Source organism: Eumetopias jubatus, unplaced genomic scaffold (assembly GCF_037043125.1).
Source record: "Eumetopias jubatus isolate StellerSeaLion01/CBP00866 unplaced genomic scaffold, mEumJub1_p1.0 scaffold_14, whole genome shotgun sequence".
NCBI classification, from domain to species: domain Eukaryota; kingdom Metazoa; phylum Chordata; class Mammalia; order Carnivora; family Otariidae; genus Eumetopias; species Eumetopias jubatus.
The window spans coordinates 91,093,226-91,116,683 of record NW_028274820.1 but is presented as its reverse complement, the minus strand read 5'-3'; the positions used below and the strand labels follow the sequence as shown (position 1 = coordinate 91,116,683).

The following is a 23,458-nucleotide window of genomic DNA, read 5'->3' as shown; positions in this document are numbered from 1 at the left end:
CTGACTGACTTATTTTACTTAGCATTAAACTCTCTAGCTCGGTCCACGTCATCACAAATGACAAGATTTCATTCTTTTTTTTTATGGCTGAGTGTTCCATTGTGTGTATGTATATCACTTCTTTATCCATTCATCAGCTGATGGACACTTGGGCTGCTTCCATAACTTAGCTATTGTAAATAATGCTGCTTCAAACATAGGGGTGCATATACCCCTTCAAACTAGTGTTTTTGTATTCTTTGGGTAAATAGCCAGTAGTGCTACTGCTGGAGCCACATTTTAAACTTACTGATTTGATCAATGTCTACAGAGCAGCAACTTTGTATGTTTTGCAAATATCTCCCTGTATATGACCCAGCCTTTTCACTGTCATAGTGATGGCTTTAAAAAATATTTCTTGAGTATATCCAATTAATTCGTTTTTAACTGGTGTCCTATTTTAGAATCCTTGTCAAATTTAAGGTTGCTAAGATCTTCTCATACGTCTTCTGCTGGAAACTTCATAGTTTCACTTCTCCTATGTGGGTTTCTGATGCATGTCAAGTTACTTTTTGTAGGTTATGTGAGGCAAGGGTTAAGGTGCTTTTTGATGGTTTGGTTTTGGTTTTTTACATCTGGCCCCCGGGTTTTCCCAGTACTGTTTGTTGCAAAGATTCTTCTTTCCCAATTGAATTGCCTTGGCACGTTTATTGAAGAGCAATTGTCATATACGTGGAGGTCTATTTCTGGACTTCTGATTGTGTTGCTTAGGTCTATTTTTATGCCAATACCATACTGCCTTTATGATTATACTTTTTAACCTTGAAGTCAGGCACTGTAAGTCCTCCCACTTTGTCCTTTGTAACAGTTGTTTGGCCTAGTCTATGTTCTTTGAATATCCTTGTAAGTTTTGAATTGGCTTGTCAATTTCTACACACACACACATACACAAAAAGTTCTGCTAGGATTTTAATTAGGTTTGCTTTGATCTATAGATCAATTTCAGGAGAACTGATATCTTAACATATCAGTCCTTCTAATTCATGAACATGACCTCTCTCTCCATTTACTTAGGGGTTCTTAAGTTTCTCACAGCTACGTTTTGTAGTTTTCAGTGTACAGGTCTTTCATGTGTTTTGTCAAATTTGCTCCTCAATATTTCATATTTTTGAGGCTATTGGCAGTGGTAATTTTCATTTCAATGTCTAACTGCTAGTGTATAGAAATAGAATTTATACATTGGTCTTGTATCCTGCAAATATAAGATATTAGTTCAAGGAGCTTTTTTTGTAGATGCCTAGGGTTTCCTACATAGAAGATCATGTTGTCTGGGTATAAAGACAGTTTTACTTCATCTAATCTGCATGCCTTTTATTTCTTCTACTTGCCTTATTGTACCACCTAGAACCTCCAGTACATTGTTGAATAGGAATGGTGACAGCAGGTATTCTTGCCTGGTTCCCTATTTTAAGGAGAAAGCATTCAGTCTTTCACCAGTAAGTATGATGTTCGTTATAGGTTTTTTGTTGATTATAGGTTTGTGTTAGGCTTAAGAAGTTTCTTTCTATTGCTGGTTTGCTTAGAGTTTTTATTTTAATGGTTATTGGTTTCATTAATCTATTGTTTTATCCTTATGTATTTGCAATTTCCATTGGTAAACCACCATAAAAATTTTTCATTAGAAAGGAATTTGTTACTCATAAAAGATACTTAATTTTCAATATTGTCAGTGTTATCTGCAGGGTTTAAGGAGAGCAGATAAGTCAAATGGGAATTTTAAATTGTGACTTAGCATCCACATATTTGATTTTATGTGATTGACTGCTGTATTGTCTGAGTCATAAGCATTTTTAAAAGCTTTGTATAGCATTCTGGTAAATAATGGTTTATTAAATACTAATTTTGACCCTTGAAAGAAAGGATTCTGATAAGAGAGGAATAGGAAAAGAATGCAATTGAATATACAGAGCTTATGAGTTATTGCCCATAAAACTGCACTGGTCTTTAAGTTTCTGGACTGTATGAGAGCCTCAAGTGCATATCAAGTACTGCTTTCTCTCATTTCTTGCTAGTTCATAGAAAATTTAATTCTTAGAGCTCTACTATACCTAAAAACTCACCGGGGTAAGATTGGGTCAGGCTTGCATAAGATCCAAAGAACCTTGAATACCTTATATAAATCTTTCAGATTAGTTTTCTTTGGAAGAGAGAGATTGTCTGGGGTCAAAAGTAAAATTAATTTGATCCTCAAGATTTTTAAATTTATTCTATCATCTAAAGAGCATTATCTAGATCTGGCAAGATGCCTCCTTATCTTGCTGGGGACTCAGTCTACAGAGGTAAAATAAAAATGATTCATACTCATAAGCATTCAGGAGCCTGCAGAGAGTTGCCATGACAGCAAATAAACGAAATGTCCATTTCCCTCAGCTGGGTGGTTATGTGAATGCAAGAAAGAAAAGCCTTGCTAAAATTAACAGGTCAGGAAATGACAGATGTTGGCGGGGATGTGGAGAAAGGGGACCCCTCCTACACTGTTGGTGGGAATGCAAGCTGGTGCAACCACTCTGGAAAATAGTATGGCGGTTCCTCAAACAGTTGAAAATAGAGCTACCATACGATCCAGCAATTGCACTACTGGGTATTTACCCCAAAGATACAAATGTAGGGATCCGAAGGGGTACGTGCACCCCAATGTTTATAGCAGCAATGTCCACAATAGCTGAACTGTGGAAAGAGCCAAGATGCCCATCGACAGATGAATGGATAAAGAAGAGGTGGTATATATACACAATGGAATATTATGCAGCCATCAAAGGGAATGAGATCTTGCCATTTGCAACAACGTGGATGGAACTGGAGGGTGTTATCCTGAGTGAAATAAGTCAATCAGAGAAAGACATGTATCATATGACCTCACTGATATGAGGAATTCTTAATCTCAGGAAACAAACTGAGGGTTGCTGGAGTGGTGGGGGGTGGGAGGGATGGGGTGGCTGGGTGATAGACACTGGGGAGGGTATGTGCTATGGTGAGCGCTGTGAATTGTGCAAGACTTGAATCACAGATCTGTACTTCTGAAACAAATAATGCCACATATGTTAAGAAAAAAGAAAAAGAAGAAGATAGCAGGAGGGGAAGAATGAAGGGGAGTAAGTCAGAGGGGGAGACGAACCATGAGAGACGATGGACTCTGAAAAACAAACTGAGGGTTCTAGAGAGGAGGGGGGTGGGGGGATGGGTTAGCCTGGTGGTGGGTATTAAAGAGGGCACATTCTGCGTGGAGCACTGGGTGTTATGCACATACAATGAATCATGGAACACTACATCAAAAACTAATGATGTAATGTATGGTGATTAACATAACAATAAAATAATTTAAAAAAGAAAGAAAGAAAAGCGTTGGTCCCGCGGTCCCTTCTTTCCTCTCATCTAGATAACACCAGCCATCTTTAAGGCTCAGCCTTCACTTGCCTAGGGAAGATGATATAAAACCCTGGGAAGGAATCTGTCCCTACACCAAAAATTCACTCCACCCACAGGCTGCCCTCTGGGATTTCACTCATGGATAGCCTTGATCACTTGGACTGGAATCCCCTTGACAGCCATCCTTCTGACAGCCCACTGCATCTTTGGGCAGTTCTGATTCAAAAAACAGCCATCTTGGGGCACCTGGCTGGCTCAGTCGGTAGAGCATGTGACTCTTGATCTTGGGGTCGTGAGTTCAAGCCCCACATTGGGTGTAGAGCTTACTTTATAACAAAACAAAACAAAACAAAATCTCCATGTACGTTTCACCCAGTGGTCCTAGTTTCACCCTTGGCAATATGATGTTGAACAAATCTACCCCCTTCCTAGAAGACATCCCTCATGAGTGTAGGGGATAGCTCTCCAGGCCTTGCTGAACCTCCTCTTTACTGCTTACTAATCCAAATGTACCCCATTATGTCCATGTGTTTCTTCAATTAGGAGTCCAAAACTATATGTGAAAACTCCAAGAGAAATCTGATGCCCATGGAGTCACATTGGAATGTATACATGTCCTCATGCTTCATTTTGTGTTCACATTAACCCAGCTTTCTCGGGGCAATCACATCATACCATTATTTTTTTCTTACAGTTAGCATAGGATAGCCCAACTAAATATATCATTCCCTTAAAAAGCAATTCTTCTAAAATGCAAACATCTCAGGAAGAGTTTGCAAAGAACACTGTAGAGAGAAACATATTATGAATTGATTTCTCAGATCTATTTCCTCTGTGGGAAGTCTGACAATTGGGCACCAAGAGAATACTCAATTTGAGGGAAGAAGAGGTAAATTTATGAGAACTGAGGAAGCCAGGCCTGGGGCAGGGGGGTGTCAGAGCAGCTGAATGAAGGGTAGGGGAGAGAGGACGCAAAAAGAGGAGGTGGGAGTGTGCCAAGGACCAAGTCCAACTATTTTATAGTTTTTCCAGGGTTTAGAATTGCCAAAAACAGCAAGCCTGCTCTTCCCCCTTTCCTTCCAGCAAATTCTCTAAGAACAGAAATTCTGTCAGTCAGCCTTCTCACATGGGGAAGGGATCATTCCCATCACTGTGCTCAGCAATTTCAAGTTCTTCACTCTCCTCTGGAAGGTTCTCGTCCACCCCACTTTCCCTTTAAGGCTTTTTATAATGATCTCTAGTTTTCTCCTAATCAATATATTCATAAATGACTGCATGGCTCTTTAGCCAAGAAGTGACTGTGGCAGGGGTAGGGGGTCATGGGACAAACCCGACAAACCCCCCAAAGAACAGCTGTAATATCACGGTCAGAGTGTTATGGAAATAAAAGAACATCTGAGTCATCAAACGGCTGGATTCCCATTTTACACCAACACCTAGAAACAGAGTGCGGGGGGGTGCGATGACTGCAGAGAGCTGGCAGCCCATTACTGCAGAGTCAGGGAGGGAGGGAGGGAAGAAAGGAGTATCTCTTGAATACCTTCAGACACAGAGTGGGGGCTTCACCTATATTGAACACACCCACGCCAATCTTGTGGAGTACACATTACAATGTCCACATTACAGGTGAACTCACAGAGGTTAAGCTTGCAGACCTTGCCCAAGGCCACATGGCTCGTGGATGGATGACTAAGAGCTGGGCCACACAAAGTCCATCGCATTTCCACCTGCCTACACAGCCCCCTGGAACTCAAGAGAAGTGCGTCTGAAACCATGTGTCCCACTTGATTCTTGGTTGTTGAACTTGAATGCTACATGCTGGAAACAGACACAACCAAGTGATCCTGTAACACTGAGAAAGAAAGAGGTTTGAGGTCAGAGGAGGCGCCAGTTCTGATTTCAGTCCATGAGGCAGAATCGCAAATGGCTGTAGAGGCTGTAACAGTTTGCCTCTGCTAAGAAGCCACCAGTGGGTGAGCAGAGGGAGGAGACCCACAGTTCCGTACGTATCCCATCCAGGTGCATCTGCCTTATGTGGGCACCATCAGTACTATCATCTCTCACTTCAAAAGCAGTGATGTTAAGTCAACAGACATTCACATTCACAAACAATACATCGCTGTAGCTTAGTTTCCCAACCTGAATCTCATTTAGGTCCATAAAAAAGATGCAACTTTGCCATTTCTGCATGGGAGGGTCACGCTGAGAGTTGGTGGCAATGTGGAAAGAGAAACACTAGAAGCTGGAGTGAACTGTGGTTGAAGAGATGCCATGATCTGTACGTGGGGGATGAAGAAAGGCAAAGGAGTGGCTGACAGCCTCCCCCAGGATGATCTGCTTAAGTACTGATTCACAGTGGATCTCGGAATAATTAGTAACCATGAAATAGTAGCCAGTTGATTCCAAATGCTCTGCTCACAAGAAAAAAAAAAAAGCAATTCAGTAAGGCCACTGAATCTCTAATTTCTAGGACAAAATTAAACAGCACATCTGGCTCCATGTGATTCTTTCTTCCTAGAAATCACAAAAGATCTTAAACAGTGTGCACACATTTGATGTACTCCCTAGCTCACCCCACAGTAGATAAAATATGTTAAAAAAAAAACAAATGCTAAAAGTCATAGTTGGACTCAAAAATAAAATAAACATCCCTGTGGAGCAGCTGCAAAGCAAAGTGAATAGGACTAGAGACAGGATACAGGCTACTGAGCCCCAAAGCAGGCAGGGGCAACAATGGTTTGGTCACCCTGAAGGAAGGTGTGTTAGTCTCCTCGGGCTTCCATAACACAATACCATAGACCAGGTGGCCTGAACAACAGACACTTATTTTCTTACAGTTCTAGACGCTGGAGGTCCCACATCAAGGTCCAGTGGCTTCAGTTTCTGGAGAGAGGTCTCTTCCTGACTTATGGATGCTCACCTTCTCAGGATGTCCTCACATAGCCTTTCCTCTATGCACAAGCGCGCACGCACATACATACACAGAAGGAGGTAAGGAGGGAGGGAGGGAGTTAGTTCTCCCCTGTCCCTTCATATAAGGGCCCCACCCTCACACCTCATTTAACCTACTTCCTTAGAGACCCCATCTCCAAATACAGCCATGCTGGGGGTTAAACTTCAACATAGGAATTTGGAAAGGAGCAGCAACTTTCAGTCTATAACAAGGGAATTAGCCTCAGATTGACTATTGGAGGCTGCCGTTGGGAGGCGACAGGGGGACAGGGAAGATGAGCATTTCTTGCCTCATGGAAACCAGCTGAGAAGTAGGCTGTGGACCTGAGAGGAGCCTCCTGCTCAGGAGTTAAGCTAGTGATCTGTAACTTCCCAGCATTTCCATGGAGCAGGAACCCCAAAACACCATCACGAGATTTGATCCTGGACTAAGAGCCTAGAGGCCCAATGGAAGCATCTTCAAAAATCATAAAACTCTAGATACGAAGACAGAGAAAAGAGACATGAATCTCCACTGAAGGTGACCCTACTGGCATCTTTAGTGAATATTTATATTTGATTTGTTGCCACCACTGCTGCTTCCACCATCTTGAAATGGGTACTTAGCTTATTGATTTTCAGCCTTTTTTTAAATATGTGCATATAAATATGTGCTGTAAGTTTCCCTTTAAGCAAGACTGAAACTGCATCCACAAGTTTTCGTCTGCCATAGTTTCATTATGATTCAGCTCAAAATATCTTAACATTTTGATTGTGACTTTTTTTATGCATAAGTTATTTATGAGAGTATTACTAAATTTCCAAATATAAAGGATTTTGAGTCTTAGGTAGTTGGTGGTGGTGATTTTTAGCTTAATTACACTGGATTAGAAACCACATTCTTTATGATCTCGATATTCTTAAATGTGCTGCAATTCTTTTAAGCCCTGTGATAAAGTTTTAACAAACAACAGCTCATATGTTTGAAACTTAAAATGTACTCTTAAATCATGCTCAGATTAAAGAAATAATCATCAATGAAACTGCAAAATATTTTGACCTGAACTACAATGAAACTAATGCATATTTAAATTTCTGGGTGCAGTTTAAATTGTAGTTAGCAATTTAGAGCTTTAAACAAAGTCTTCAAAATTAAAAATGAAGAAAAAGATTGAAAAAGAAAAAATTCAACTCAAGGAACTAGAAAAAGAATGCCAGGATAAGATTTTAAGAAGTAGTAGAAAATACAACAGACATAAACAGATACATACAGTAATGTTTGCTGCAGGATTCTCTATAAAAGCCAAAAGAAAAAGTAACTCTTAATTACCAGACACCAGATTCAGAACTGACAGCTGAAAACGGTTTCCCTTTAGTTATATAAGTGGTGGTATGTCCATTCACTGGAATGTTATGCAGCCCTTATACATGCATTTGTGACTCTATTTATTGACGTGGGAAAATGCCTAAAACACATCATTAAGTAGACAAGGTTGGAAAGCAGCAAATACTGTATTCATTAAGTTTCTTCAGGATGTAAAGAAGAATTGCTTCTGGCTGGACTAGGAGAGACAGAAGGAGAAAAAGAAAGAAAGGAAGGGAGGGAGGGCATGGCTTCACATGTTGGAAAATTTCATGGGATTAAAGAATAAAACAACTAAGAATGAGGAAAGGGCTGAAACCAGCATAGTTTCATGGATCTCAGTAGAAAAAAAAAATTCCAAAGGACATTTTTTTGAGTTGGTGTAGATTAGTCTAGGTTGGATCTGATGTCTACACCAAAGCCAAACAGCTTTGGTTTATCAAATAATGAAACCCTGATTATTAAGATGGCCCCAGAGTAAGAAAAATGATTGTGCGTGTACCCAAGATGTGTCTATCATCAGCAGGATCCCCTTTTTCTAATATAATGTGTGTGTGTGTGTGTGTGTGTGTGTGTGTGTGTGTGTGGGTGGGTGGGTGGGTGTGTGGGTGTGTGGGTGTGTGGGTGTGTATCAGATGGTAATGGGATAGCAAGTGATGGTCACTCCCTTCTATACTTTTTGATGTACCTCAATGAATATGTTCACTCCCTTCTATACTTTTCGATGTACCTCAATGAATATGTATTACTTTTATATTTTTTTTGAAAATGCAATTTTCTGTTTGGGAAAGAAAAACTCACTTCAGAATATGCTAGCATATTTGATGAGATTCTGGACAGACCTGACAGCGAGAGGGTGAAAAGCCTTCATCAAATATTCCTAAGAAAGCAAAGTGACCACCAGCTCCATCTTCCTCACAGCTGTCTGCCCACCTCCGCTTCCCTGTCACTCACCCAAATCGGTTCCCTGATTCGAGAACAAAAAAGAAAAGGTTATTAGCCTGTAGGATATAGGGCAAAAGCAAGGACAATAGACCCAAATCATCCCAACAGAAGGAAACAGTTTTCAGCTGTCAATTCTGAGATCATCATCTGGTAATTTCATGCTCTGCAAAATCTGGAGTCTTTGATGGAGTCTGCATCTTTTTCTGCTATTGATTCACAGAGGATGGGCTTTGGTTTCTCTTTCCTCCCTTTTTCCTTTATATGTACACATTGCAGGAGGAAAAAAAAATGCAGGTATTCTTTTAAAATCTTTTCAACACCTCTTGTGTCTCTGGCACTGCCTGTCTGGGCATTTTCATGCACATATCACAAATGAATATTCATTTGACAAACACTGACCAACATCTCCTCAAGACAAAACAGCTCAGGCTTTGGCATCAGCATTCCCTGGGTTTGAATTTTGGCCTTTTTTTTTCTTTTACTATTTGCATGTCTGAAAGATATCATAGGGCTGCCATAAGCCTTTGTTTCCTAACCTGTGGAAGGATTTTGTGAGGAGTAACTGAGGCAGATGAGCATCCTAGCTTCTAACCCACACATGTCTATAGCACCCTCTAGACTATCCAGTTAAGGGAAGGAATTACAGCTTCTTCATCTTTGTTTGCCGAGACCCAGGACAGTGCACACAGAAACAAGGACTGCCACTTGTTGAGCTATTATACCAGGCACTACACTAAACATATACCCTTATCAAATCCTTTTACTTGTCTGTGCCCCAAACTGTACCCCAACCATGTTTTAGCAATCTCCTATACCTTTTGTGTTCCTAGAATGGTGCCAGGTGCTTTAGCAGGACTCCCATAATTATTTGTTGAATTAATGCATGTAGCCAGCCAGCCACACACCCTTATATTTAATCAACATCTCTCCTCATATCAAAGGTCTCTTCCAGACAGAGACAAAGGCGGTGAGAAGTCACATGTTAATGTTGATGTTGAACCATTGAACTGAGGCACAAAGATATTAAGTGGCTCATCCACCACCAGCCAATGGTATAATGTCTTTGTATGTTCCCATATCCGTTCCCTACTCAGTCTCCAAGTAAGAAAAGAACAGAAAGTCCCTGGGTGTGAGACAAGGAGAGAGCTCCCATGCCTGAGGATGAGCATAAGAACAAAGGAGGCCATTCACCAAACTTCACAGAACATAGAGCTTCAAGGTGAGAAAAGAAACCTTCCAAAATGGGGGTGGAAATCACTACTCAGGAACCCCATATTTAACCTAAAAAGCCAAAGAGTGAATTGCCCTGTTGGGGAGAAATCCCAAGAAGTGAATGGTGAGCACCTGTCTGGGGTCTCCCAAATGCATCCATCTTCAAAGGCACCTTCTGCTCCCAGAAGGTGACCACCATGGGCATCAGTGAGGACTTGCGCTTTCCTCTCAGGTACAACAAATAGAACTGATTTGTTTCTCAGATGAGCCTGTTTCTGTAATTCCAGAATGTGCTCCGACTGCTCAGGGGTGTTGTCTCAAAATGCAGGTCCTGTTTGATTCCAGAGCAGAGACTGCTCTTCTTTTTACCAAGTATAAAAACAAAACAAAAAATAAAGATGGCAGAAAGTCATCAAAATCTTGTTGGTTCCTTTGATGGAAGAAAAACTCACTTGAAAACTAAGAAAACCAAGGGGACACTGTAGAAATGCTGCTAATTAAATTTAGGATCAAGAGTGCCAGCAGATACACTTCCTGCCCAGAACCCTGAGCATCCCATCAGAACAGTATCTCAGTCACAGTTTGCACCCCAATCCTGATGGCTCCTTCACCAATCTACACCAGTAACACAAGGCAAGTAAGTCTGTGTTACCTGGCCTCATACTGGAAAAACAACCCAAAGTATCATCTTCCCAAATAAGGGCAAAACATAAATAACGGGCCAGCAAAGCAGACCTTCCATGGTTCTGGCAAAGAGCTCTGTGGCTCCATTTGGTGCCATGTATGAAGCACCGGGCATCAGGGATTGTGTTCCAGGGCTGGGACAGGTTGCAACAAGGCCTGAAAAGTTCAGGACTTCAGGTAAATAATATTCAAATGCAATATTTTTAAAAAATTAAAATTAATGCAAAAGCTGCTATAGAAAACAATTGGAAACTTCCTCAAAAAAATTAAATATAGAATTACCACATGATCCAGCAATTCCAGTTCTGGGGATGTACCCAAAAAGAATTGAAACAGAGACTTGAATCCCCACATCCATCACAGCCTTATTCACATTAGCCAGGAAGCAGAAACAACCCAAATATCCATCGATGGATGAATGAATAAGCAAGATGTGTTGTATACCTATAATGGAATATTATTCAGCCTAAAAGACAAATACTGTCTGATTGATTCCACTTACAGGAGAAGCCAAGAGCAAATTCATAGAAACACACAGTAGAATGGCAGTTGCCAGGGGCTGGGGGAGGGGTGGATGGAGAGTTAGTGTTTCATGGGGACAGGCTTTCAGTTGGGAAAGAAGAAAGGACTTCTGGAAATGGATGGTGGTGATGGATGTCTAACAGTGTGAACACTCTTAATGCCTCTCAATGGTGCACTTGAAAATAGTTAAAATGATAACTTTTGTGTTATACATACTTTACCACAATAAAAAATGGGGGAAAATGGAAAAAGCTTCAGGATGAACAAAATGCAAACATTTTTAATAAAGATGGGATCAATACTACTGATTTTTCCTTTTGCCTGAGGCTCCAATATGGCTCCATATGGCCGGTATCCAGGTCAGTATCCTGTTCACTACAGATTTTTGAATTGTGATTTTTGCAAATATTGCCTTGAAACATTGCTTGCCTTGATTTCTGAGATCTGGGGCTACCCCATTAAATTCTGTGACACAGGAAAGTGCCTCCCTCTCCTCCCCTGCCTCTCCCTGGTCCCCGTATCTTTCCATTACTTTCCCTTGACATCCTAAGACCTCTGCAATTCCATTTAGACTCCAACCTCTCTCTGTTGTGTCTGGAGAATGAGAAGGGACCCAGAAGCTGGTGCCTCTGGATCATCAAAGTCATGTTTTCGTCTGTGAACCTTCCTGATGCTCCCTAGGCTCATCACGGACTATAATTTAGGCTTATTCACACCCCAGTTCCCTCTCGCCCTAATCCCATCATCACCTGGAACCTGTTAGCCTGTGACCCCGCATTACCTTTAGCAGAAGGCCCTGCGGAGCTCCTGTGCCAGCTGGCTTTCCTCTTCTGGAGGAATCGATTCCTCGTGATCCTCTGAGCTGTTATCTCATCAGGCTGGAATAACTTGACACTCCCATTCGTCCGAAACCCAAGTCGTTTGTCTTCCAAACCTCAGAGCTGGAGTTGTTGGGAATTCCACCCACTGGCCTCCTCTTAGGGGACTGTGACCACTTCATCAGCTGCTTCTGCCTTGCCTCTGAGAGATCCGGGGCTAGGAAAGACAAGAAAATTCCTGAGCAGCATGGAGTGAGGCTGCCAGCAAAGACCGTTCTGGGTGAGAGCACCTCCCATCCTTAGAGGGAGGCTGGCTCACACAGCCTGGCCTGGCGGCCTGGACAGAGCTCAGACAGCGTTCTACAAACTCCACAGGAGGCACAACTGTCCACAACAATGCTGGATCTTGGGTGAATTCTTCTTCATAGCAACACATGTCAAGAAGCTGCACAACAGTCCATGGAGCACCAGGTGAGGGGTAAGGGAAGCTAGGGCCAAGGCCAACCCTGCCCCATAGCAGCTGTGTGACCTCAGGCCCTTTGGGCCTCAGTGGCTTGACTCCATGGTGGCGATAAAAATGGCCTGGGCTATTTCAGAGGAGGCCAACACAATAAAATGAGTTCCTCATTGTGGAAGTGTTTGAAAACTCTCTAGTGCCAAACAAATAGGTTATTTTGATAGTTATCTAACTAAAAGCAATGACTGAGCACTTTTCCAAATGAAACCCAAAACAAGGGATTGAGCCCTTGTGATACACCAGGCAACATGGGCCAGAGTTTTGAAAGGACTCATGCTGGGGCAGTGGAGACCCCAGGAAGCACGAGTAAGGCTCCAGCTCCTTGTGTCTTATACCTTTTTGCTTCATGGGACTGCAGACCAACTATGGGCTAAGTAGAGAGAGATCTGAGCCATGGGGCAGGAGAAGCATCATGACCCAGAGCACCCTGGAGGAGCCTGGGGTGCTGTCCTGAGGACAGCCAAGAGAGCATGCAACGGAGACAACACGGATCCAGCATCTCTTCCAGACTCATCCTGAAGCCTGCAGAAGAGAAGGGGGTCCAAAAGCAGCCTGCTTAGAGTGGAGGCGGTACAGTAAGTAGTGGTCCCATGGAGCCAAAGCCGACCAGAAAGTTCCCATGCACCTAGGCACATCCCAGGGGACATGTGAGAGCATATACATCTGCAGAGCACGTGCCCAAGTGTCGTGGACATTTTTCTTTTTTGGTTACTCAGCAATGAGTATCCTCCCTTGTTTATAGCATATCCCCCTTGTGTTTCTCTGTAGAAAGCAGAGCCAAACAGTTTTTTTCCTAGGCTCCCTTGCAGCTCAGCAAAGACAAAAGGCTGGACTTTGAGTCGGGCCTTAGTACAACATGCAAAAGAGGCAGAGCATCCTTCCGGCAGTGTGGCAGTGGCCATGACAGCAGCTTGGCATTTCCAGGGGCAGGAATGTCCAGTGCCCTGAGTCAGCAGCAGAGGTGGCATAAGTGGGGACATGCCCAGTGCTCAGGGATGGAAAAAGCAGGATCTTGGGTGAATGTGTCTCCATAGGAGCTTCTCCCCAGCTGTAGTCTGGAATGTGATTGGGGTTGTGGTCCTCCTTGATGCCTTGTCTCTTATTCATGCCTGCTTTCCAAACCTAGTTCTAGAATCTTCCCTAAAGAATTTTTGGCCTATCTAATTTCTGGTCAATAAACCTCTTTACTATTATATAAACAGAAGTAGTATCTCTTGTTTACCTTGATGAGTTCCAGATGGTATGCCAAGTAAAACAAGTATCACAGGCCAACACCCGCCAATCCCTGACACATGCTAGAAACACCCCCAGCAACCCACAGCTTCTCAGGGGCCCTGAAACCCAGGGCACTGGTGCAAGGAATGTGCCCCACTGCTCAAGTCACATTAGGGCAAGATGAAAACCTCCTTCAGATGAGGAACAAAATCACAAATATTTAGTTCATGTCAAAAGTTTAAAGAAATTTCATATTTTTTGATCTTATGTTTCAGTGGGTTTTATCTTAATAAAAGAATTCTTCTCTGTAGTGACTTTGGCCAGAACCTGGATTAAGAGAACTTTTAGAAGTTAGAATGTATTCCTGGCACCGGCTGAATAAATGAGGACTTGGCTTGGTAATTCAGGAGAGTTGCCAATTCCTGAGTTCGGAAAATGCCAAAATCTTATGGCCATTGCAGGGAAAGAAGGTTCAGCAGAAAAGGCCTGGCTCCAGGCCAGCCACCTCCTCAGCACTAGGCCTAATCCTCAACTTAGTCATCACTGACACACAGAACGCCAGGTACATGCAGACTCCCCAGACCCCAGCTTTACTCCTCAAGAAAGGAGGCAAATGGCGTCTTCATCATCTCTTAGTCCCTCTGTACAGAATGTGGACCAAGGAAAATGGCATGATTTCTTTTGAGATAACGGCATAAAATCTAGTATAATCACAGAATTCTGAAGCTGGAGATGGTGTGTACAGGTAAATACTTAACAACCAACTCTCCAAAAGGAAAAAAAAGGACAAATGGGTGAATGCATGTATAAGGATACTATAGATTTTGCTGATATAACATGCATTTACAATACACAATTTCTGGATTGTAATAAAATACCTAACAGTCCTTACTGCAGATTCCACAGTTAATTTTTGCTGAACCCTTGTATTCGTGGTCAAACTATGGTCATAATTCCACCATGATTTGACAAATAGAATTGCACATCAGTCTGCTAAGTCTCTTCCCAATAAATGTATTGTTATTAAATAGGATGAGATCCACCGATACACTCACTTTTGTACAAATTATGTTCATTGAACTAATTCCTCTCTCCCCTTCAGCTCTGGTCATGACAGACTTTTAAGTCTAATGTGCATTATTAATATTTTCTCCTTTAAGTCTAGAATATAATAAATCAAGCACAGATTTATAGCATTTGACCATTTCCTTGGTGTAAATACTTCCATCACGATCAATGTCAAGCAACCAAGCGCTGTCACCAACCACTGAGTTGAGAAGAGATAGCCAGTAGCTCACCATTACGTAGTATTTCCACGATACAGATACGATTGATGTAAAAAACTCAGACATAAATAAAATGTACTGTAATAATTAGACAGTGATGTTTTGAATATTTATTACCTTTGTTTTTAGTAAAGATGTGATTTTTAAATTTATATAATTCTCAATAATGGCTATAGTTAACAACCAGCTCCCTAAATTCCTAAGAACCTAATCAGCCTTCAAACCCTGGTGCAAGCGGACTCCAACGCACCCCTCGCTGGAGGAGACCGGAAGAGATCTATTTCTACATCTATGTCTCCACATATACAAAATATCTGGAGAAGGGAAGTAGGGAAGGGAAATACCGGGATCAGGAAATCGAACTGCTTACAGAGATGTCCTTTGCGTTCGTAAGAAGTTCTGGATGTTAAAAGGGTAGAGTCTGAGTTCTGGTATGGTTGCCCTGGCATGAAGCCTCCAGCACCTCAATGCCTTTGTGGATCTGACCTATTTTCAGACCAAAAAAAAAAGCTGATTATTCTCCAGTTGCCAACTTTGGCTACTGGTTGCACAGACCTTGATCTATCCCTGCAGACACACCCTTGGTTTTGACAGCATTTCCCGTAACATGGCAGAGCCAGAAGAATGACACAGCTGGAGATGATTTGAAAGACAATTAAAGCTAACAAGCTGACCCAGCAAAAGCAGCAAAGAAGACAGGAAATGGCTCTGGCTAGAGGGAGAGTTTTGCCACGATCGCTGGGAAGAGACCATTTAGGAAGGAAAAATGGGAGATCTGCTTTGCCAACAAAAATTGGGATTTGCTTAACCACGCCTTGACAAAAAGTAGGATTTGCTTCACCACGCCTGGACCGTAGCTGAAATGGAGGGTGTGCTTTCGGCGGTGCTGTGGGGACCCGGGCACCTTGCTGCCCTGTTGATAGAAGCATAAATCCGTACAGCCTGTATGGAAGTGTGTTTGACAGTGACTCTCAGGGTTTTAAGGGCACATTCTCTATGACCAGATGCTCACGGATTTGCACTGCAACACTGTTTGAATGAATAATGACGCTGGATTAGAAACAAACTCAAAGTCTATTAACAGGTGGCTTGCTAAATGTATAAACGACAACAGATCCAGGTATAGGAATACTATAGAACCACTAAAAAGAATAGGGCAGCTTTTTATTACCTGTTGAACGATCAGAAATATGCCGTTAACTGAAAAAAAAAGGGGAGGAGCACTGGATGCTACCATTTGGATGCTTTAAATAATGTATTTATACACCTCAATGAGTATAAAACACCTTTGGAAGGATACGCAAAGAAACTGGGCACAGTTTGCCTCTGAAGAAGAGAATGGAGAGAGGCCAAGAGTGGAGAAAGACTTACCCTACAACATGTTTTAATTTTATATCATGGATGATCTCATTTTTTAAAATTATTTTTTAATTTTACTTCCAATATAATTAACATAGCATTAGCCACAGACGTACAACAGTGATTCAACAATTCCGTACATCCCTCGGTGCTCATTGTGATAAATGTACTCTTAATCCCCATCACCTATTTCACCCATCCCCCACCCTCTCATTTTTCTAATCAAATAAATAATAAAGTGTGTGGCTATTTTTAAAACAGCAATAGCAACTACACTTCGATGGGTCTTAACCACTGTCCTGAGCTCCTTTGACTTTTTTTTTTTTTTTAGTCACAATCTAAAGGGACCCCTCCCCTGCAATCTGCCTGGACCCTCCTGGTCCTAGCCCAGGAAGTCTGTGTCCGGGGAAAGTACAATGGTTGGGCACGCTGTTCCCCTCCCATATCCACATGGTCCCTCAGGTGAGCTGACCACGGTGTCCACCCCAGATGGGCTTCTTCTCCCTGTCTCCCGCCAGTACTTCCCGATGGCCAAGTCCAGCCAGAAACCAGGGAGCAGGGAGCCATTGGCTGCAGTCCAAGAAGGTCAGCCTTCTGGGCCCCGTGCCAGCGGGAGGCTGGGGAGGAGGCCTGGAGGGGCCTGGCTTCTCCAAGAGTTCTCACTTTGATGACCTGGGAACAAGGACAAGTAGGGACTAAAACACGGGTTCTAGTTTTAGTTTAAGATTTATTTAGTTTAAGATTTTATTTGAGAGAGAGAGAGAGCAAGAGAGAGCAGGGGGAGGGGCAGAGGGAGAGAGCGAAGCAGGTTCCCCGCTGAGCAGGGAGCTCATCGCAGCCCAATCCCAGGACCCTGATCATGACCTGAGCAGAAGGCAGACACTTAACCGACTCAGCCACCCAGGTGCCCCCTAGCTTCAAATCTTTCATGACCTTCGGTCACCTTCCAGGGTCTCAATGGTCTCATTCGTAAAATGAAGAGGAAAGCAGGCCCCCACCGTGGCCTTGGCCGCACACGTCCCTGACCTCTCAGCCCCAGGCGCAGGCATGATGTGAGCACTCACTCATGGCCCATGCTCTCCCACAGAATAACCCAAACCTCTGGACTCTCCACACAGACTGCCTTCACAGACAGGAACCGGAAGTTTCCTAAACCCAGAAAAGCTACCCATTGTCCTTCAGGATCCAAAGGAAAGTTGCCTTCTCTCAAAGTAGCATTTCTTAGTTCAAAATGTCAGTCCATGGACCCCACCCCCAGACACTCTGATTCAGCAGGTCTAGGGTAGGAGTGCGAGAGAGGTACTCCTTGTACCACATTTTGAAACCCACGGTCTTAACGAACAATGCTGCGTCATCGAGTAAGAATTTTCAAGTTCATTTCCCTTTCCATGCAAACAAGCTAGTATTCTGTAATGGTTATTTTTAAAAAACAACAATAAGAGCTTTGGGACAACCAATCCACTTAATGCTTGCAGCATGGAAGCGCACGCTAAATAGTAAAACTGCATTTCAAAACATGATCAAACATCAGCCTAATCAGCCAGGTGTTAGCCGCTCAATCACAAGCCTCAAAACACATAATCAAGTATCAGTAAGCAGGTGTTTTAAGTGAAGATTGAGATAAACAGTTGCCTTTGTGGGTATTTAGGAGGTTTTGCAACATTAAAATGGAGTACCTCACACTCAAGCCAACAGATGTCAGAAGCTTCGTGGCTGAATAAATCCAGGCAATAATTAGCACTGGAGATTTTCACTGGATTGCAATCAAAAGCTGTGAGCCTTATTGAGGAAATCTGTGTCCTTCCTTTATTTCCACTACCTGTAAGGTATTGCCCTTGTGGGTGGTGATGCTTTTTAAAAAAATCATGAGGACACATTTCACTTTGTTCAGACTGAAGATTTTGATCCCTTTGAGAGAAAATTGTATGCAGATCACATACACACATTCAGGGCCACCATGCCAAGGACCCATCCCACCTGTTTCTTCAGTGTGACAAGTTTAAGCCAGGGAGGTCGGAAGAAACAGCAAAATTTCTCTTTAGAAATTAATTTTTGTTTTCACACACATTCCAAATGGCTTCCCAGTGGCCCTCTAACTAGTCCAACATAGCCTCGAAAAATCACTGGGGACAATTTCAAGTGACCATCCTCAGTTGAAGTGCCATTTTAAGAACCAGTGTTAATAAGACCAGCTTGTCATGTAAGCATAGTAGTTTTGTCCCTGGGTTTTTTTGTTTTTGTTTTTGTTTTTGTTTAAGAAATGCCAAGCAGGAGCGCCTGCTTAAAACAGGGACAAATTATTACTACTCTTCTCTGGTAAAAGTAAACTTTGTCTATGCATTGCCTCAACAGGAACACTGTTGTGTCATTTTATAATGTTCTTTATTTGGCCATATATTTTTTTAAGGTTTTATTTATTTGAGAGCAAGAGAGTGAAAGAGAGAGAGATCACAAGCAGAGGGGAGGGCTAGATGGAGGAGCAGACTCCCTGTTGAGTAAGGAGCCCGACGTGGGGCTCCATCCCAGGACCCAGAGACCATTACCGGAGCTGAAGGCAGACGCTTCACCGACTGAGCCACCAGGCGTCCCTGAGAGAATTTCTTAAGCTTCATTTTCTATTTCTTTTCTCTCTTCCCCGGCCTTGAGTTGCCACCAAAATAATAATTTCAGTTCTTATAATTTTATCTCCTACAGTTGAAGGAGCTGTGGCTCCACATTTGGTCACACATGATCCAACTCACAGCCCCAATCATCCCTACCATTCAGCAGAGATAAAGGTGTGTAAGACATCAGAAAGTATCATTGTCGATCCTGGACATCAACACACTCCTCTGAAATAAAATCAAGAGAGTTTTATCAGGGCTTTTGAGCCTGTGGATTCTGAGTCTGAATAAGCCCAAAGAACTTCATTCTTCCCTCCCACCAGTTCCCAAAACCTGTCAGTAATTGCTGACCACATTAGGACTGGTCTTTCATAACCTCTTCCTCTTTCAAGCTGTGGGATTCAGCAGGGCGCTGGTTTAGTGTGTAGCTGGGGCTTCTGTGACTCGGGACATTCAATCCTGAACTTTGAGTCTATTTGCAAAGATAAAAAGTTCCCTCTCTAAACCAGGGAGTCTGGCTGTCTTTGGGCTTTTCTGGTGCTCCTTTGTCCAGTGATCCGTACCCTTTGGTATACGGACCCTCTCATCTCTCCTTTCCCAACAGCTCCAGCCGGGGGAGTATTAACCTCCACTTACCCATAGGCAAGAGGAGCTCTTCTGCCCTGTCAGCAGCCTGAGCCAGGGCAGGAGGTGCTCTAACTTTAAGCTGGACTGGAAATTCCCTCAGAAGTCCTGAGGGAATCATACAAATGATTCAGACCAGTTCAATCATGATTTTTCCTCTTCTTTGTCCTTCAATAAACCTCTGGCCTCCTGTTTCATGGAGAAACTAGAAATCATTGAATGGAAGTTCCATTAATTCCTTGCCCGTCTCCTCTCATCTAAGAACTGCCCTCTCCTGTCTCCTCCTTTCCCCCTAGACCGATTCCCCACCAAGGCTTCGGACCCCAACTCCATCAGCCACTCTCCTTGTCCTCAGCTTCTCCCTCCGTTTCAGCGCGGGCCCATCACCATGTGTACATAACAAAGTGTTAAATTAGAAGCTGGGACCGAAGCCCCAGGATCGAATAAAGATGATTATTCCAAAGGCTGCGTTAGATCAGATGTGAAATCTCAAAGCCGGATAACGAAGATCCAGTATTTTGACTTTTAAATTCCCTCACTCCTATGGAGGGTAAAAAGAGTCAGAGGAGGGGGGATTGCACAGATTTTAGAGCAGAGCCAGTAGAAAGCTATGGTTCTCATCCCCCCCGGGGCAGAAGGATGAAGGGGATGTTCTGCCTTCTCCTCATGCCCAGTGAGAGAGCTTTAGTAGAACCCGTTGGAGAAATTAATGTGTGTCCCCCAGAGCTGGGGGCTGGAGGGAATGGGACCTAGCTTGCGCCCGAGAAAGTCAGACCAGCCTGTGGCAGCAGGCGGAAGCCCAGATCCAAGGCGGAAGTTGGCTCCTGGAGACCAGATGGAAGAATCCAGCTCAGGAAAAGGCCACCTATAAAAGCAGAGCCTAGCAGTAAGAGGCAGAGCAGGAGTGGGGTGGGCAGGTGGGGTTTGACAGTGAGCCAGGTGGACAAGGCCAGCAAAAGCGGTGCCAACAGAAGGCCCTACCAGGTGAGAGGCTCAAGGAACCCATGGAAATGCCCAGTGAGCCTCTACGATACACCTGCTGAGCCAGAGAGGGCAAAGCCTTCTTACCTCTTGTGCTCCCAGCTCTGGCCCTGACTCCCTCATTAGCCGTCGGTTACCAGCTCGGAGCAGACGTTCTAAATTAACTAACATGATTCAGAACCTTCTTTTACGTAAGAGGAACCAGAGAAATGCCCAATGCCTGACACCGATTTAAAGGGACAGGAGAAGGGGCGCCTGAGTGGTTCAGTTGGTTAAGCTGCCGACTTTTGATCTCAGCTCAGGTCTCAATCCCAGGGTTAGCTGTGTGATAAACATGATGGATGCTAAAGCCCTTACCCATCACCTAATGGTCCCCTTAGTATGCAATTCAAACTCCTTAGATCTTCTCTAAATAAACCTTGCCCTGCCTTTGTATCACAGTGAACTGTACCCCCACCCATCCTATTGCTCAAACCAAAATCTTAGTAGTCTCTTTTGTTTCCTCACTTTCTCTCAGCCTTCAAACCCAATCCATCAGAATAATTCCACCAGCTCTACTTAATTGTCCACTTGTCCCCTATTCTCCTCCTCACCTGGATGACTGTCTCTGTATGCAGCCACAGTGTCATTTTAGAATGTAAATCAGCTCAAGTCACTTCCCTGCTTACATCCCTCTAACGGTTTCCCGTTGTGTCGGAAAGTAAAATATAAACCCCTTACCAAGCCCTGGAAGGCCTCAGTCATCTGCCCCTGCCACGCTGCCTCTCGGACTCAGGTCCCACCGCCCACCCCAGACACTGACCTTTCTGCTTTTTTTTCTTTTTTTTAAGTAGGCTCCACACCCAGTTTGGAGCCCAACACAGGGCTTGAACTCATGACCCTGAGATCAAAACCTAAGGTCAAGAGTCAGTTGCCTAACGGACTGGGCCACCCAGGCGGCCCGCCCTTCTGCTCTTTAAATGGACCACACTTGTTCCTGATTTGAGGCAGGGTTTCTTACTCTTGGCACTGGTGACATTTGGAACCAGGTAATTCTTTGTTGCAGGGACTGTCCTGTGCATGGCAGGGTGTTTACCAGCATCCCTGGCCTCTACCCCCCCAACAGATGTCAGTAGCACTCCCCATCCCTCCTGATTTGTGACAACCAAAAATGTCTCCAGACACTGCCAGCTGTCCCCTGCAGGGCACAATTGCCCCCACTTGAGAATCTCTGACTTAGGGCCTTTGTATAAGCTGTTCCGTCTACCTGGAACAGTCTGCCCCCTGGATCTTTATGCAAATGTTTCTTCTCATTCAGGACTCCAGTCACATGTCACCTCCTCAGAAAGGTCTTTCCTGTCCATCCAATCTGCATAAGCTCCCGTCCATCACCAGTTGCCCACTGTACCTGTCCCTCTGTTTGGTTTTTTAATAGCTCTTATCACTGAAAAAGCCTCACCCAGTTATCGGTTTATTTGTCTGTTGTTTGTCCCTCTTACTAGACTGTAAGCCTCAGGCCAAGAGCAGGGTCTTGTGTGATAAGCAATGTTTGGGGAATATTTATTGAAAAAAAATAATAAATTCCCAAAAATGGACACCAAAGGTCTCTTTGTTGCTAAATCCGGTAGGTACTTTAAAGTTCGTCTATGAATTCTCTCCAACATTGGACGTTCCTGATGACCTGCTCTTTTAAGTCATCACTTCCCCTGGTTTCCATGACCCTGTGCTGCCCTAGATGACCCTCGTCTCTTGGACTCTTCTTTCCAGTTTCCTTCAGGAGCTCCCCTTCCTCAGCCCATCTCCGAGATACTGCTCCTCAGGAAGTTCCATCCTGGGCCACCTTCTCTTCCATTTCCTTATCATCTAGCAAGGAGACCTCAGCACTCCAGTGCATACCTCACCAGTTACTATTTACTCATGACTCCCAAATTCCTACCTCTACCTCATGCGCACGAGGCCACTGGGACATCCCACAGGCCCCTCACTATTCCCCAAAGTCAGCGTTTCTACCAATCCCAAGCCCCCCAACTCAACAATCCCCACCACTGGACACAGCTTAGCCTGCTGCCCCTGAAGCTCTAGCCTCTGCGGTGGAATTATTCTGCTGGATTGCTGCAGTGCCCTCGAACTGTCTCTGGGCCACCGGCCCTGGTACCAGGCAACACATGCTCCTTGCTTTGCTGCTTGAGATGCTCAATGGCTTCCCATTGCCCTAAGCCTAAGATACAATTCCTTCCTATATCTTTCTTTTTTTTTAAGATTTTATTTATTTATTTGAGAGAGAGAGAGAGAGGGAGCGAGAGATAGAAAGCATGAGCAAGGGGAGCGGCAGAGGGAGAGGGAGAAGCAGACTGCCTGCTGGGCAGAGAGCCCAACAGGGGACTCAATCCCAGGACCCTGGGATCATGACCTGAGCTGAAGGCAGACGCTTAACCAACTGAGCCACCCAGGCACCCCCTTCCCATTCAAGAGCCTTTGTAAACTGTCTGTTCATTAGCCCCAACCACCTAAACCATGCTCTCCCTTCGCCTCCGGGGCTACGGAGGTGCTTCTTCCTAGGTCAGAAACACTTTTGCCTCCACCTCTCTGTGCCAGGATTCAGACGATATTTGTAAAATCAACAGGCAATTTCCATTCCCCCGGTCTTGAGTCATTATGTCTTCAGTCTGGGTCTCATGAGACTTTGAACCTCCTTTAAAAATAGACCCAAATACTCTTTCCTCCATTGCTAGTCCCTACATGGTCTTTGCTTCAAATGCAAAGAGGTGTCAGATGCAGCTCAAGACACCTCTTTGAAATCACCTGTAGGGTTTTTATAGCCTATCTAGCTTACTTCCCAGGCCCAAATCCTAGTTTGTATACCCCTCCCTCTGTTCTGCACCACAGGAGACATCCTAACAACCTCCGCGAGGGTCTGGGTTAATTAGTCACCTGAATTTGCATCTTCCAGCTAAGAATCTAGTCCAAGATTTACATGTTGCTACCACTGTACACTTGGTAACAGCGACCAAGCA

At 43.8% G+C, this 23,458-nt stretch overlaps 1 long non-coding RNA gene across 2 annotated transcripts in view; it reads right to left on the bottom strand.

The window, feature by feature from the left end:
• LOC114211792 (uncharacterized) overlaps window positions 1-20,623 on the bottom strand; it is a 75,681-nt gene extending 55,058 nt beyond the window's left edge. For both annotated transcript variants that reach the window (XR_003609830.2, XR_003609831.2), the window contains exons 1-2: window positions 20,553-20,623; window positions 11,844-12,097 (exon numbers count right to left, since the gene is read on the bottom strand). This is a non-coding gene — a long non-coding RNA (uncharacterized LOC114211792). The remainder of the gene's footprint in view (window positions 1-11,843; window positions 12,098-20,552) is intronic.
• Window positions 20,624-23,458: the final 2,835 nt, after the last annotated feature.